Source organism: Pelophylax lessonae, assembly GCF_965119305.1.
Source record: "Pelophylax lessonae genome assembly, chromosome: 3".
Classification (NCBI taxonomy): domain Eukaryota; kingdom Metazoa; phylum Chordata; class Amphibia; order Anura; family Ranidae; genus Pelophylax; species Pelophylax lessonae.
In genome coordinates this window covers 117,531,927-117,550,088 of record NC_138770.1, presented here as the reverse complement: position 1 = coordinate 117,550,088, position 18,162 = coordinate 117,531,927, and the positions used below count along the sequence as shown (strand labels likewise).

General features: G+C 42.0%; 1 protein-coding gene across 1 annotated transcript in view; it reads right to left on the bottom strand.

The window, feature by feature from the left end:
* The window catches only part of SF3B6 (splicing factor 3b subunit 6), a 169,470-nt gene that overhangs the window by 121,903 nt on the left and 29,405 nt on the right, over positions 1-18,162 (bottom strand). The gene's annotated exons all lie outside the window — the stretch shown is intronic.

Sequence of the window (18,162 nt, the reverse complement as noted above, 5' to 3'; positions counted from 1 at the left end):
ACTACATAATGAGCTAGTATGCGATGCATACTAGCTCATTATGCCTTTTTCTTTACAGGGCTTTTTTTTCCTCGTTTTTATTGGGGGAGTTTACTTCCTCTTTAATAAATTCACATTTAATGTAGGGGAGTCCTGGGGTTGTAAATGTGTTATTTTAATGTATTTTTAAAGGAGAAGTACAGCCAAAGCTTGGCGGTGATTGATCACTCAGTCTTAGAGCCAGTTGGGGGACAGATGCTGCATCCACCTAGGAAAGTATGATTAAAAGCATTCACATACTTCTCTTTTAAAGCTGGTCATGTATGGTTAGATTTTCTTTCAAACAGTAAAATCATTTGTCAGAAAATTCTTTCTTGCCATCAAGTCATCTGATTTCATTTGATCTGCTAAGTAGATGGAATTCTAAACATACCTAAAGCGATAGTATACTCCGCTTTTTAACTTTTACCTACAGGTAAAGGCTTACCTGTAGGTAAAATTAATATCTCCTGAACCTGCACGGTTTAGAAGATATTCACCCTGCATGCAGCCCCTGACAGCAGTGGCGCATGCGCTCGGAAGTTCCGGCGTATCTTGCCAGACCTTCAGAGCTCCTTGCCGCAAAGTGAACTCCTGTGCGCATGCGTGGGAGTGACGTCATCGCGGCTCCGGTCACTCACAGTGCTGCCGAACCCGGAAGAGACGTCGAGGGAAGCTGTCAGCTGCCTTAGCAGTGTCCGGGCGACCGTGTCGAGGCTTCGTTCTAAGGTAAGTATTTCATAATGTGCTAGTATGCGATGCATACTAGCACAATATGCAATTGTCCTGCAGGTTGTTTTTTATTTTTATTTTTTTTTTTGGGGGATACAACCGGTTTACCAGGTTTTGCTACAATATGTACAATTTTTCCAGAATTAAAGCCACATTCTTTATTAGAATTTTGTTTGTTTAAGAAACATTTTCAATCCTTCTCTTTATATTTTTCTCATCACCACAGTCAAAAATGAACTTCGATTTGACCCAAAACGAGCACTATAAAAAATGTCAAATTAAATTCCACCTATGTATGGCCAGCTTGAAGTGGACCTTTCTTTAAAAGTGAAAGTACAGCTAATCCACCCTTCCAACTCCCCACACCAATTTTAAATTTTTTTTTTGAAAGTGGGTATTAGATGAGAATTACGTAAGTTTGGCCAGCAACCTCCTGGGACATGTCACACATCCCACGAGGCTGCCGGACCAGCATTATTTAGAGCACATGCAGTGGAGAGCCAGATGTGAAACTGAATGGAGTTCCTCTTTAACCTCCACCCACCCGCCGCATAGACAAATGATGGTAGGCGGGATCCCCTCTCTTCTGGAGCGCAACCCTGATCTCGGTAGAGAGCCGATGAAGTGGCTCTTTATCCATGTGATTGGCTGTGTCCGATCACAGCCGATCACATGTAAACATGGAAGTGCCGTTTATTGGCTCTCCTCGCCTCACACTGAAAGAGTGTGAGGAGAAACGAGCCGATCAGCGGCATCTCCTTACAGGGGTGATCTGTACAGATAATCAGGGCAGTGGTCATTAGTGCCCTGATTATCTGTGCAGCCTCAACAGTGCCCATCAGTGATGCCAGGCAGTGTCCATCAGTGATGCCAGTCAGTGCTCATCAGTGATGCCAGTCAGTGCTCATCAGTGATGCCACTTTGTTCCCATCAGTGATGGAAATCAGTACCCATAACAAATGCCAGTTAGTGCTGCCTTTCAGTGCCAGCTCATCAGTAGAGATGTACCGAACTGTTCGCCGGCGGACAGTTCCCGGCGAACTTAGCATGTTTGCGTTCGCCGCTGCGGGCGAACATATGCAATGTTCGGTCCGCCCCCTATAATACATCATTGAGGCAAACTTTGACCCTGAACTTCACAGTCAGCAGGCACATTTCCAGCCAATCAGCATAACTCCCTCCCACACCCTCCCACCTCCTATAAATAAGCAAGGGCAGCATCCATCTTAGATCATTCTGAAGCAGTGTGTTAGTGAGAGCAGGGAGAGTGTTGCTGCTGCTGCTGCTGCTGTTAATAGCTAGGGACAGTTGTTAGTCAGTGTTCCTGGTCTTGCTAGTCAGTGTTCTTGGTCCACTACTGCTGTAAGGACAGCATCCTGACAGCAACCCAAAAAGCCCTTCTAAGGGCTGGTATTTGTGTATTTTTTATATATATATATATATCTATCTAGTGTCCCCAAAAGCCCTTTTTAGGGCTGGTAATTGAGTATTTTTTATATATATATAGATATATATATCTATATATATCTATTGTACACTGCAGTTGCCTGCCCGCTGTGTGTGAGAGGCCACAGACCTACCATAGGCTGTACTGTGTGCACACCACACTCATTTCGGGTGGCACAGGCACAGTACCTTGCATTTTAAAAAATATTTTTTTTTTCCTCTGTCATAATTGCAGTGAGTGCACTGTACCCACTGCAGTGCACTGCCCACCACTGATATATATACACGGTGGCACAGCATCTTGTTGCAAATTGAAAAAAAACAAAATATTTTTTATTCATGCAGTTGCCTGGGCTGCCAGTGACTGTCAGGTCCACAGAGTGTACTGTGCCCACTGTAGTGCCACTGCGTGCCCACCCACCACTGATATATATACGGTGGCACAGCAGCTTGCAAAGTAAAAATATATATATATTTTTTATAATTGCAGTTGCCTGGGTGCCAGTGACTGTCAGGTCCACAGAGTGTACTGTGCCCACTGCAGTGCCACTGCCCACCCACCACTGATATATACGGTCGCAGGTATGACTTTTTTTGGATTAGTGTCTGGGGGGGGGGTCTAAAAAGCATACCAAGCGTACAAAGCTCTGTAGCATGTCCAGAACCAGAAAAAAAAGATCATATAGGTGTAAAAGGGGTTCCCACCATCCAGTGTTGGGGTAGTTACTCAAAAAATGTAACTAGTTACTAGTTACTAGTTACTTCTGTAAATTGTAATGAGATTACTTTACTAGTTACTGCATTTGAAAAGTAACTTCACTACTTATTACTTTACTTTCCTCTTTCTTAATTGATCGTGTAGAAGAAGATACATGACACTCTTTCTGCATAGAGTTTATTGTATAAACACAGGCTTTGGGAAACATGAGAACAAAACCTGAAAAAACAGAATAAAACATAAAGTGCAACAAAAAGTCATAAACTTCATCCCTCTCTATTCTTCGAAATAACGATTGTATCGCACGGCTTGGGTAACACAGGAAAGCGTGTTCCTATAGCCTAGTAAAGTAGTGTAGTTACTTCTTATAGCCTAGTAAAGTAGTGTAGTTACCAATATTAGTATTGTAACTAGTTACTTTACTTAGTTACCAAAAAAAGTAATTTAGTTACTGTAATTAGTTACTTTGTAACTAGTTACCCCCAACACTGCCACCATCCCTGCTCTACTGAAAAATGATCTTTTTTTCTGGTTCTGGACATGCTACAGAGCTGAAACTTCACAGGTACACTCTTCACACTTTTTAGACCCCCTAGACACTAAATCACACAAAAAAGTTCTTAAAAATTGTCATTTTTGATAGAGAGCCAATTATTGGAAAACTTAAAAAAAAAAAAATTTCTTTGGATTTATTGTCTGGGGGGTCTAAAAAGTGTACCTGTGAAGTTTCAGCTCTGTAGCATGTCCAGAACCAGAAAAAAAATAGAATTAGGGTTAGGGTTAGGGTTAGGGTTAGGGTTAGGGCTAGGGTCAGGGCTAAGGTTAGGGTTATTTTTAGTGCTTAGGGTTAGAGTTAGAGGGGTAGGGGTAGGGCTATTAACTCTAACCCTAAGTATCTCACCGTAACCCTAACCCTAGCCCCTAACACTAAACCTAACCCTAACCCTCTAACCATAACCCTAACCCTCTAACCTTAACCCTAACCCTCTAAGCCTAGCCATAAAAATAACCCTAACCCTAGCCCTAACCCTAACCCTAGCCCTAACCCTAAGCCTAGCCCTAATTCGTAATTTGTTCTGGTTCCGGACATGCTACAGAGCTGAAACTTCACAGGTACACTTTTTAGACCCCCCCCAGATGCTAAATCCAAAGAAATTTTTTTTTTTATTTTTCTTTTAATTTTTCCAATCATTGGCTCTCTATCAAAAAGGACAATTTTTAATAACTTTTTTTTGTGTGATTTAGTGTCTGGGGGGGTCTAAAAAGTGTACCTGTGAAGTTTCAGCTCTGTAGCATATCCAGAACCAGAAAAAAAATAGAATTAGGGTTAGGGCTAGGGTTAGGGTTAGGGCTAAGGTTAGGGTTATTTTTAGTGCTTAGGGTTAGAGGGTTAGAGTTAGAGGGGTAGGGGTAGGGCTACTAACTCTAACCCTAAGTATCTCACTGTAACCCTAACCCCTAACACTAAACCTAACCCTCTAACCATAACCCTAACCTTAACCCTAACCCTCTAAGCCTAACCCTAATTCATATTTTTTTCTGGTTCCGGACATGCTACAGAGCTGAAACTTCACAGGTACACTTTTTAGACCCCCCCCCCCCCCCCCGATGCTAAATCCAAAGAAATTTTTTATTTTTATTTTTTTTTTAATTTTTCCAATAATTGGCTCTCTAACAAAAAACTACAATTTTTAAGAACTTTTTTTTGTGTGATTCAGTGTCTGGGGGTCTAAAAAGTGTACCTGTGACGTTTCAGCTCTGTAGCATGTCCAGAACCAGAAAAAAAAATTTGAATTAGGGTTAGGGCTAGGGTTAGGGTTATTTTTAGTGCTTAGGGTTAGACGGTTAGGGTTAGAGGCGTAGGGGTAGGGTTACTAACTCTTACCCTAAGTATCTCACCGTAACCCTAGCCCCTAACACTAAACCTAACCCTAACCCTTAAAGCCCAGTTCCTGTCCCATTTTGGTCGGTTCTGGTCTGTTTGCGGTTGTTTGCGGTGCGTTAAACGGGGAGTTTGGTCTGTCACTGTGAAGCGGGCGTAACCCTTACACTACCTGATCGATACAACATCATACCTGATCGTATACACACACTGGATGTTTTAAAGCACGTTATTCCAAACAATTTAGGAATGTTAGGTGATTTATGCCCTTTATGGAATAAAACCCGACTCTGCGTCAACTACGTAATTTTCCATGGGAGTTTTGCCATGGATCCCCCTCCGGCATGCCACAGTCCAGGTGTTTGTCCCCTTGAAACAACTTTTCCATTACTATTGTGGCCAGAAAGAGTCCCTGTGGGTTTAAAATTCGCCTGCCTATTAAAGTCTATGGCGGTTTGCAATGTTCGCCAGGTCGCGAACATTCGCCGATGTTCGCGTTCGCGAACGGCGAATTTTATGTTCGCGACATCACTACTCATCAGTGCCGCCCATCGGGTGCCTCCCATCAGTGCTGCCTATATTACTGTCTCCTCATCAGTCCCACCTCATAAGTGCCCTTCACAGCCATCTCATCAGTGCCCATCAGTGAAGGAGAAAAATGACTTAACATTTTCTGACAGAAACTAAGGAAAGAATTTTTTTATTCACATTTTTCAAACTTTTTCCTTTTTTTAGCAAAAAAAAAAAAAAAACCCAGCCGTGATTTCATACCACCAAAGAAAGCTCTACTTGTGTGAAAAAAATGATAAAAATTTCATTTGGGTACAGTGTTGCATGACCGCGCAATTGTCATTCAAAATGTTCTTCTTCAGACTGGTGGGAACTAGTGGTTCACACACCATGGTGAAACCTTCATACCGTTTACTTTATAAATTGGAAAAGACTTGTCTATCAATCACAAACAGATTATCTAACATGTTGGAAAATAATGCCTTTCATCTCCAATAGTTACTGTCTCTGTAGAGACGCATGCTCTCTGGTTGGTGCGTTGTTTGTATTCTGATTAACAAAAGCATATTTGACCTTTTACAGATTTGATATGAAACTTAAGAAGGAAGATCTTGTTTCATAAGCAGACACAAGAAGATCCCCCACAGCTTCAAGGAAATTGAGGAAGAGTCGGGAAGCATGCAAGGCATTAATTTAGAGATTGAATGAGACTTTGACTCCCACAGACTACTATATACAGTGTAGCACCCTCCTAGGAAGGTGCTAGAGAGAGTGTATAGTTTTTGGATCTTTTCTGCTTACCAGAAAGATTGCCAAGTAAATCTATATTGTTCTGTGCCTGCCCACATTTGTATAAAGTACTCGAAACCCATACTTGAGTAAAAGTACAAGTGCTCGATCAAAAAGTGACTTGAGTAGAAGTGGAAGTGCTCTATCAAAAAGTGACTTGAGTAGAAGTGGAAGTGCTCTATCAAAAAGTGACTTGAGTAGAAGTACTAAAGTATTCAACATTTTTTGTACTTAGGTATTGCAAGTAGTTTTTTTTTTAATTTTGCTACTCAAGTACTGAAAGTAAAAGTACCAGTAGTTTTTTAAAAAAATTTGCTACTCAAGTACTGAAAGTAAAAGTACAAGTACTGTGTTATGTAGTTATTAAAGAAAGAAGTCAAAAGTTTGAACATCATATTGTTTTTTATTATTTCAAATGATTAACCTAAAGGACAATCACAATTCCTTTGGCTGTAACTTTTTGTAAACAAAAACAGATAAAGTATGTCCCTCCCTTTCCCCTTTAAAGCATCCCTCCTTCTCTTCCCTGCATGTTTTTTTTTTCTCCACAGCTTATTGGTGCGCAAAATCATATATAAACCAATGTGATATACAACAATATATTCCAATAATGAAATAAAGGAAGAGTGTATGAAATAAAAGTCAATAAAAAGTTCATATATATAATGCCATAATGCCATAATACCATATATATGTGACAAAACAAGATGAATATATTTCCAAAGGTGCAGGAATCAAACAGGTGCTATTCCAAATAATAGGTGCAGACTCCCACCACCTTGTGGATTTCCCCCTTACCCGGCGGATGAAGGTAAGTGCAAAATAATATCCAAATAGACTCTTCCAGTGAAACAAAACTGCAAAACCTGTGCTCTCAACTTCCAGTGAAAAAAGCAAAATCAGCCTTTTACCAGAAAAAAGGTCTATGTACCCTTGTGACTCTCCTTGGTTGGAGGTTGTCTTTCCCCCTAACAGCAGATATGTAGACCATTTTATTTATACATACAGTAGCATTTATTTTCGTATGCACTGATTTACACATGACATTATACACATTTTTTTGAACTTCATGAAACCTGCCATCTACTGTTCTGGCAGTGGTAATTTTTATAATAGTAACGAGTAACTATGCAGCACAAAAAAAAAGTATTGGAGTAGAAGTATTGAAATCATTGCAAAAATGTAGTGAAGTAAAAGTGGAAGTAGGAGAAAAAAATTCTACTCCAGGAAAGTACAGATACCGCCTTTCGGTACTTAAGTACAGTAGTGAAGTAGTTCTACTTAGTTACTATACATCTCTGCTACCACAGAGCAGGATCTGCTAGTGAGGTCTGCTCATGGTGCTCAGGTGCAGCTCAGTTTGTCTGAAGTGTTTCACACTGGTCCATTAGGAAGGTATATTGGACAGTGGGAGGAAACCTGACAAATTAGTGCAGAGGCCTTTAGTACAAGCCTGGTGATTGGCAGAGGAAAATGACTCGGTGCATGCTGAGATACTGTATAAATGCTAAGGGCACATGTGCTCGGGGTTTTTCAGCTGCAGAGCGGGGTCCCAGAGGGAGGGAGCGACTGCCCCTCCTCTGTAGAAATTCCCATGTGGCTTCAGGTGGTCGACCTGTGGGCCTGAGAGTTAGAGAGGAGCTGAACCCAGAGGTCCTGCAGAGCTGACTGGAAGGGAGACACTGGAAAGGATCTGATTCTGCATACACTGAGTACAGATCTGTGTCATGGGGCCTGTCCTGAGAGGGCCATCCTTTTAGCTAGAAGAGTCAGTGGACAGGTGTCAGTAAAGGGGATGCTAGATAGCGTTCTGAAAATAATGTAGTGCATTAAGACTGTTACTGGAGAGAGAGCAAGAAGACTTAACCCTTCCATACAAGTGGCAGTATGGTTAAAGCAGTGTGATTGCTTCTACAAGTAACCTGGTGAGGCCAAGTGAGAGTTGTCCTTATCAACTGTATATAGTTCAGGTTGGAGTATCTCACTATTCCCTTCTCCCATCCAAGTTCCACAATAAATACCAAAAACCAAAACCCCTGGACTGTTTATTGAGTAACAAGCTATTGGGGGTAAGGATGGATGGTGAGCTGTCTCTAAGGGTCCTTTCAAATGAACGATCCGATCAGATCCGCCTGTCAGTTTTTCAGGTGGACCTGATTGGATCCTCAATGCATCCCTATGGGGCAGCGGATGTCAGTGGAGACATGTACGCTGACACCCGCTGCCATCCGCATCTGATCCTGTACGTGAAATCCGGACGGATGGAAACCCTATTTTCCATCCGTCTGGTGGATCGGATTGGATGGAATTGGATGAGAAAGTACAGGCGGTCCGTTCCCATCCCATTCCCCCATAGAGAACAGCAGGGCTCTGACACCTCCCTCTCCGCACACAGAGCGGAGACAGAGCTGTCATCTGCCTGCTCAGCAGGGATCGGCGGATCGATCCCCGCTGAGCAGAGAACGGAGCTCATCGCAAGGCGGATCGTGTGAAAGGACCCTAAGTGTCTGTCTACAGGTAATCAGAAGAGGCCCCAGAAGTCATCACATAGCAAGCCCTACGGGGACAGTGCTACAACAGTATTATATACAGTATTATATAACTTATTTATTCCCTTTCTTTATTGTATTGTAGCACAGTTATAGAAACAAAGAACTTGAGACACTGTCCCTTAACTCCCTTAGCGGTATCCCCGAGCGTGACTCGGGGTGGATTTTTCATGCTAGGATCGGTATCCCCGAGTCACGCTCGGGGTAGATGTGCAGAGCCTGCAGCGGGGTTCCTTACCTTCTCCTGGTGATCCAGCGATGATCTCCCATTGCTGTGATCGCCGCCGAGATCCCCGCCTCTCGTCCGTCGTTCTGATGACTTCCTGGTTCCGTTCCCTGCAGCAGCAATAGTGCATGGGAGCGGAACTGGGAGGGAAATTCAAAAGTTGCACCAACACAAACACATAAAAAAAAATGTATAATATATATATATATATATATATATATATATATATATATATATATATATAGTAGACATCCCAGGTGTGATAAATTTGAAACACAAACGAATGAATTATAATCTAATCAATAATATAATTTTATTATATAATATATAGTATATATATATATATATATATATATATATATATATATATATATATATAATATATTATATTATATAATAAAATGATATTATTGATTAGATCACAATTCATGCGTTTGTGTTTCAAATTTATCACACCTGGGATGTCTACTAGAGTCTTGTTTTGGTCAGGTTTAAGTCAGTAATTACTAAGAATTGTAGGCCTATAATACATAACGCCAAATTTCCATGCAAAAAATTGTACCGCTTTTGGTACAAAATTCCTGACATAATCATACCGCCAGGGAAGTTAAAGTGTAAGTCCACCCTAAAACTAAAATCCCTGTATCTACAGACATCCATGATCTAACACTAACCCTGTAAAGAAGAAATCAATATTCATACCTTTTTTGAAGCCGATCTGACCCAGTCTCCAGTGGCGGAAGCTCTGCAGAGGACACAGCCGACAACAGCTGTGAAATGAATGGGGAGTGACGTCACTCATAGACTTAAAATGGGGTTTCCGTTGTCGATTGTGTCCACAGTGAAGCTGCAGATGACCGCTTAGCGTGGGATCGGGTCGGATCGGCTTCAAAAAAGGTAAGTATACTGATTTCTTGTTTACACGGCTGGATAGGTTAGTGTTAGATCATGGATGTCTGTAGATGCTGGGATTTTAGTGGCTGGACCTCTTCTTTAACCTGTTGTCTATGTACCCCAGGGAATAGTAATGATGAGCTCTGTGGGTACTCCTGCTTCTTTCATCATAAATTGTTAAAGCTTTATCAAATACCAATAAAAGACTATTCTGTATATATAAAACAAAAGTATTCTGTAAGGGCTCTTTCACACGGGCGTTCCTTTTTTTTTGCCCGATCAGGTCCTTTTTTTTTTTTTTGTAACGGACACGGATGACACTTGTGTCATCCGGTCCGTATGTCCGTTTTTCATCCCATCCGTTTGCGGATGAAAAACTGACATAATGCATGTCTATGTAAATACGGATGTCTGCGGATGACACCACTGACATCCGTTTTTGCTTCAGTTCCGTTTTTTGAAAGGAAGAAAAAATAGGGTTCTCCTCCGTTCAAAAAAACTGAACTGAACTGAACTGAACTGACAAAAAACGGATGTCAGAGGATGATCATCCGATGACATCCGTATTTACATAGAGATACGGATGGGAAACGGATGGGATGAAAAACGGACATACGGAACGCTCGTGTGAAAGAGCCCTTACTGGAAGGAAACCTGTCAGCATAGAAATACAAGATCTACCATTGCTGACTCCAGCACTGTCATGCTGATCCTTGCTTTATTAATGAGTCACTGACCTAGAAGTAGCGTACAGATCAAAGGTTCTGAATTCTATGGCTGCATTCTAACTATGGACCAGGGATTTAATAGGTAGTGAATCACTAATGAAGATGATAGCCCAAGAACATGCCTTTTTTTAAAAAAAAGCCGTCAAATTATCCTGGGAAACACTTTGGCGCAATCAATTGTTCTGCCTCACTTTCATGTTTTTTTTTTTTTAAATGTCTTGTATTGAACTGTATGAGGTTTTTTATATATATATATATATATATATATATATATATATACACATTTTTTTTTCTTGTAGTATAGGAAGGATATGCTTTGTTCATTTTTCCTTTCGAAGGTTTACAGCCACTTTAAAGAATAAGTTCACTTTTTTTACAAAAAATAAGAAACACACATCTTTTTGCAGGTAAAAAAATGTGCATTTAAACGATCGGCAGATCGTGGGTACCATGCAGGACTCCTACAGACTTGTCAGTGTATCTATCTGCTCGTACCTCATAAGGCCGTTCAGATACACACTGGCAGGAAGAATGAGAAAACTAACAGAGTGCTCAACACTGCCATGATAGTTCATTGAAACTGCAAGCTGATAGCCACAACGGCTGTCCGGACTTGTAGTTTCCCATTCCCGCCCGCTATTTTCAAACAGCGACAGCAGGCGCCCAGAGAAGATTCCCGCGTGCTGTCAAAGGCAGCAGCTGCTGGAACATGTTACACTTTCCACCTTAAATATGTTCCTGTTCATGTACATATTCCAAAAGGTGAATTTATCCTAACCACTTCAGGACTCCCCCCCCCCACGCAGATATACTGTGGCAGGGTGGCCCTCCTGCACGAACCGACGTACCTGTACATCGGCTCATGCTCTAGATCTGGGGTGCGAACGCTGTCAGCAACCTGCTGCAGCTATAATTGTAGACAACAGGAGCCAATCAGCAAGCCCGGCAGCCGCGATGGCCTCCGGGACCCATCAATTGTTCGGAGGAGAGGCAGAACGGCGGTCTGTCTATGTAAACAAGGCAGACCACCATTCCGTAAGAGAGGAAGATAGAGATCTTGTGTTTCTGCTAAGCAGAAACACAGATATCTGTCTTCCTCCTGTTAAGCCATCCCCACACAGTTAGAAATCAATTCCTAGGAGCACACTAAACCTTTGATTGCCCCTGATGTTAACCCCTTCCCTGCCAGTGTCATTTATACAGTGACAGTGCTTTTTTTTTTTAAGCACTGATCACTGTATTGGTGTCACTGCTCCCCAAAAAGCATCACTTAATGTTAGATGCAATGTTGCAGTCCCATTAAAAATCACTGATCGCTGCAATCACTAGTAAAAAAAATAAAAATTCTATAAATCTATCCCAAAGTTATAACTTTTGCACAAACCAATTTAATATACACTTATTGGGATTTTTTTTATCAGAAATATGTAGCGGAATACATATTGGCCTAAACTGATAAATAAATTAGATTTTTTAATTTTCTTTTATTGGGTATGTTTTATAGCAAAAAAGTAAAACATATATATTTTTTCAAAACTGTCTGTCTATTTTTGTTTATTGCGGAAAAAAAAAAAAAATCAGGTGTGATCAAATATCACAAAAAAAGCTCTGTTTGTTGGAAAAAAGGACATATATTTTATTTGAGTACAGCGTCGCACGTCCGCGCAACTGTCAGTTCTTTAACTGACAATTGCGCGGACGTGAAACACTGTACCCAGTAACCCTGTTACGCAGTGCTGTATTGCAAGAAATGGCCTGGTCATTAAGGGGGTAAAACCTTCTGGGGCTAAAGTGGTTAAAGTCCATCTTCTTTGCCACTGCACATATACATTACATGGGCGGAAAGACGTTAACATTATATAGAAGGCAAAAGCTGGGTAGGATTTTGGGCAAGTAAAAAGGTAAGCAGCAATATTATGCTATGTGAATGGGGTTGTGTAACAAATATATAGTAGGTGCAATCCCGATTTGGCTGCAACAGTGGAAATGCACTTGAGGCCGACATTTAAGAGGAGATTGGGTAAGTCAATGGGTAAATAAAAACACAAAGCGGTAGTAAGATCTATGGTATGATTGAATATGTCATTTTAAATCTCTAAAAATATAATGATTTACAATAGTGTACCTTACAGACCAGAATGTTGTCACTGTATAAACATTATAAGTGTTATTGGTTAATAATGCGGTCAGCAATGTTCTATGAAAGTGTATTTCCTCCTGTCGGTCAAGTATGTGATGACTAGAATTGTTTCATTTGACAATATGTTGATGATGAGAAAGAATGCTCAATCCAGTTTAAATTAGGTACCGACCGCAAAATTTTATTATGTAGCCTTGAGTGCCGTCACCTAGCCATAGTCGCTGCCAGCATGGATGTTGTTGTGGCATGCACCACTATTATACAGATGAATAATGCAAGGATTAGTTGTGACATGACTTACACATCTCTGTGTGATTACTTATGTTATGATTTTCTGTAGCCAGGGAGCTAGAACTCCTATAATAAACCACAGATTCTTAACTGGGGGTATGTAGACAATTTTAGAAGGTTTTAATCTTCTTAAACAAAATCAAACAACTGTATAGAATCTCAACCAATATTTAAGTATATATAAACCCAATCCGTTAAGTATCCTGTAATCTTTGAGGCTGGGTTCACACTATCTGCGGCGCGGCTCACAGCAGGGGGTCCGGTGCGTCCCAGTTCACCATTTCAGGTCCAAATTTTTGCCTGAAACAGAGCCAAAGACGCACAGGACCCTTCTGCAGTGCGCTCTGCGGCCACCCCAGAGATGTGTGAACCGGCGCCATTAAGAGCCGGTCACATTCTCCTGTCATGTGAATTGGATGCGGAGAAACATCCAATTTGCAAAAGTGTGAGCCCAGCCTAAAGTAGGGTTGCACTGATACCAGTTTTTTATCAGCAAGTACGAGTACCGATACTTTGCTATGCGAGTTGCGTCAATACAAAAAAATTGGTGCAAACAGCACTGCAAAGAATTGCATGCAGTTTGAACAAGAATGCAGTCCGAATCCTGCCTGAATCGCATATGATTTTCCCCACTTGCGCCTGTGTATGTGTGTATAGAAAGGGATTAAAGAACCATCTAGTGGGTACTTTAAAAATGTTAGAACTCACAGTAAATATATGCAAAATAATCTTAATAGGTGTCCCGGTCTGCTGATGATAGCAAATGAGGGCTGCTGGAGGTGCTCACAGGACTGGAGGAGATTTTCCCAGGACCCCGTGGGTATAGGGCAGAAGTAATGACAGCTTGGGGGCGGACCACTTCTACATCTCATCCAGCCCTGTGAGCACCTCCAGCGACCCTGATTTGCTATCATCAGCAGACCAGGACACCCATGTAGATTATTTTGCATGTGGCCAGATATGTACTGTACATTTTTTTAAACTGCCTACTAGATGGCGCTTTAATAACTTTCTATGCAGACACACACACACACACCCCAAAACACACAGGAGCGGTGGGGGAAATTGCACCGCATTCTTGTTCAAACTGCATGAGAATCTTTGCAGTGCGATTTCCGCCCATTCATTTTGTATTGATGCAAAACGCACCACAAGGTATCAGTTTCGGACAGTTTTTGGGAGCATTTGGGTGAGTACTGATACACGTGCAAATGCTTGGTATCGGCACTGATACCGGTATTAGTATTGGTGCATCCCTACTTAAAAGCGAGTCTAAACCCAAAACCAAAAATATAATATATTGCAGTTTACTAGTGGTATGGTGGCTGCATTAGTATGGAATTTTCTTTTACTTTATTTTCAACTGGTAATCCTGCAAATAATACACTTCCTGTCCCTGGGTGGCTACATCTTTCCTCCACTATGGAGGGAGCCATGGTTGTCACCCCAGGCTGCTCTCCTGATATGGACTACAAACATGTCCATACCTCTATATCTTCATTATGTGGGCACCCAGGCAATTGGTAGATTACTGAAGATAGACAGGAGGTTAAATCTGTTTTCCTCTAGACTTGCAACCCTAGATGACCCCTTTAAAAATGGACATGTACCCTTTTTAAAAGCATGATAACTACATACCTAAGTAAAGTGGTAGTGATCCATCCACGTTTTCCAGCAGGCTGACTTTTTTTTTTTTTTTTAGAAAGATAGGATCAAGTATGGGCCCCAAGTTCAGGGCAATTGTGCGATTTTTACCTTTAGTGCTTTTACAGTTCGGGATGATGATATTGGTTTAGCCTGGAATTACACCCTGTGACATTTTTCGCTTACTAGCTCATTATGAAATACTTACCTTAGAACGAGCCCCCGCCGTGCCGTCCACTTACCTGTATAATGGGCGACATTTCCAGTCGCCCGTCTTCCGGGATCGCGGCATCCGGCCATCTGATTGGCCGAAGCCGCGGTGACATCACTCCCGCGCACGCGTGCGGGAGCCAACGGTTACGGCACGGAGCTCTGAAGGAACTGCACTAGCGGCCGTTCCTTCAGAGCGCATGCGCCAGTGACGTCACTGGCTGCATGTAAGGTAAATATCTCCTAAACGGTACATGTTTAGGAGATATTTACAGTACCTATATGTAAGCCTTATCATAGGCTTACTGAAAGAGTGTATCAATGTGCCTTAATGAAATATTTAATTTCATGATACATTTCAGCTAGTGCCCACTTTCCAATGGAATGTGGTCCCTTGCAATTACATATTAAACACATCTCATTCATCCTGGACACTTAACAGTTAGGCTTCGCATACAGATTACAGACACATTGATAAGTGTTTACATATTAAACACATTTCAGTCATTCATCCTGGACACTTAACAATTAGACTTTTGCATATGGATGACAGATGACACCTGAACACATTGACAATTACTTACATATTAACACATCAGACAGCTGAGCAGAGACGGAACGGCCCTTCCACAAAACGCAATTTCAGACACACTACACCCCACATTTACAGCAATATGTTAGGGAAAACAAAAGCCTTTCATGTATTGTTTTAGTAGATATATTCTATTGTTAAAACTGACCCATGGATTGTACACTACTTTGGACTGGTTTTTCCCTCTCAAATGGCCCATAAATATGTGAGCCGAAATGAAATAAATCAGATGTATCCTCATGAAGCTTAAGTGCTGTATGTCTTTACATCTCCTGGCCAGCAGAAGGAAAATTCACTACACAGGGGAGTTAGAACTGAAGGGTCTTAGGTCCGGGACCTAAATGCAAAATCATCTTGCAATTGCCTCCTGACGTAAATGAGCTAACACTTACCTATAGGTACAAGTTACAGAGGAGGGTTTACTTCCTCTTTAATGTTGAAAAATGTAAGGTAATGCAGTTGGGTGTCAGAAATACGAACGCAAGTTATTTGTTGGGGGGGGGGAACCTCTTTGTGAATCTAAGATGGAAGAGGACCCAGGCTTAGCAAGCAAAGCCAACAGAATACTGGCATGTATAAAAAAAGGGGATTCACTCCAGAAATAAAGAGATTATTCTCCCTCTCTACAAGACTCTGGTCCGGCCACATCTGGAGTATGCTGTCCAGTTCTGGGCACTGGTCCTCAGGAAGGATGTGCTGGAACTGGAGAGAGTCCAGAGAAGGGCAACAAAGCTAATAAGGGGAATATAGGACATCAGCTATGAGGAAAGACTACAAGCATTGAACTTATTCACTCTGGAGAAGAGACGCTTGAGAGGGGATATGATATTAATGTACAAATACTGTACTGGGGACCCTAGCATAGGGAACAAACTTTTCAGAGTAAGGGAATTCAATAAGACACGGGGGCACTCACTAAAACTAGAAGAAAAATGGTTTAACCTTAAACTGCGTAAGGGGTTCTTTACTGTCAGAGCGGTAAGGATGTGTAATTTTTTTCCACAAGCAGTGGTATCAGCAGGTTTCAAAAAATGATTAGATGGGCACCTTAACGATCACAACATACAGGGGTATACAATGTACGGTTAGCAGCAAACACACACACATTATGCGTTGAACTGGATGGACTGATGTCTTTTTTCAACCTCACTAACTATGTAACAACCGATGTGGCTCAGCAGCTGCTTGGCTGTTATCATAAGGAGCGGCAGGGGATGTTCCCCCCCCCCCCCTTGAATCTTCTGCTGCTCTGCCCCAGTCTCCTGCCTCATTGGGAGACCCGAGCAGCCAGCCGACACGTCCGCCGGCTGGTCAGAGTCCCGAACGAAGCCGGATTTGGCTTTGATCGGGTCCCCAATGAAGAAACCCAGAAGCGACATTATGATGTCACTTCCGGTTTACTCGGCTGCCAATGACGCTGATTTAAAAAAAATGCCAGTATTCTAAAAAGGCGATTTTTCTGCTTTGAATACTTTTAAGTGCAAAGGAGGGATTTGGGGTCTTTTAGACCCCTGATCCCTCCATAAAGAGTACCTGTCACTGCCTATTACTGTCACAAGCAGTGGCGGCTGGTGCTCAAAATTTTTGGGGGGCGCAAACAGAAAAATTTAATAGGCATGGCTTTGCAGCAAAAAACGCTGTAAAAAATTGCGTGACTTTGAGGTCGCAAAAGTGTGAAAGGGGCCTTCAGTAATTAAGGTATAGTGTGCCCCCTTTCAATGCAGAGAGACCAGCGTGCCCCCTTTCAATGCAGAGTGACCAGCGTGCCCCCTTTCAATGCACAGTGACCAGTGTGCCCCCTTTCAATGCACAGTGACCAGCATGCCCCCTTTCAATGCAGAGAGACCAGCGTGCCCCCTTTCAATTGGAGTCTGGACCAATCACAGCCAGGACATCACAAAAGTGGGGAGTGCCGGGGCGCATTGCTCTGCGTCCCGGTGACTGCCAGAAGGCCGCCAATCGGCGCCGCAGGTGGGGGGGAAAACCCAGCCCCCCCCCATAGCCACCACTAAGTCCGGTGCCCCTAGTGGGCTAAAAATTGATTTTTTTTTTCTTAATCTTTTTTTTAATCTTTTTTTTTCTTTTCTTTTTTTTGGGGGGGGGGGGCGGCGCCCCTGCACCCCCTATACCAAGGCCGCCACAGGTCACAAGGGATATTTACATTGCTTGTGACAGCCATAAAAGTGATCAGATTTATTTTTATTTTTTTAAAGGAACAGAAATAAAATAGAATAAATAGGAAAACATGTACATGATTTTACACAGCCGGGCCGCCCTGCCGCAGTATATATGCGGTAGGTGGTCGGGAAGTGGTTAAAGATCCACTGCAGAATATGAGCCCCCTTCCACCCCCTCTGTAACCCATCTTGCAAGTTATTTTTTCTTAACTGGTGACGCAAGTTATACTCACCTACGTCTCATTTATAGGTAAATATTGATCCAAGGAATATCCAATTGCCTCTGGAGGGATCAGGAGGAATTTTTTCCCCTGCTGTAGCAAATTGGATCATGCTTTGCTGGGGTTTTTTCACCTTCCTCTGGATCAACTGTGGGTATAGGATTGTGTATATAGGATTGTAAAAAAAAAATTTGTCCCTTTTATTGGTTGAACCAGATGGACTTGTGTCTTTTTTCAATCAGACTAACTGTATAACTATGTAAATTTCTCATCCAAGTCCCTTACCAAGTGGGGGGACATTTAATCCAGTGCTGCATATGTTCCCTTGCTGGTCACACCCTGACAGTCCCCTTTGCGATGACATCTCTCCTCTTCTGGATCCTGAGAGAACCCTA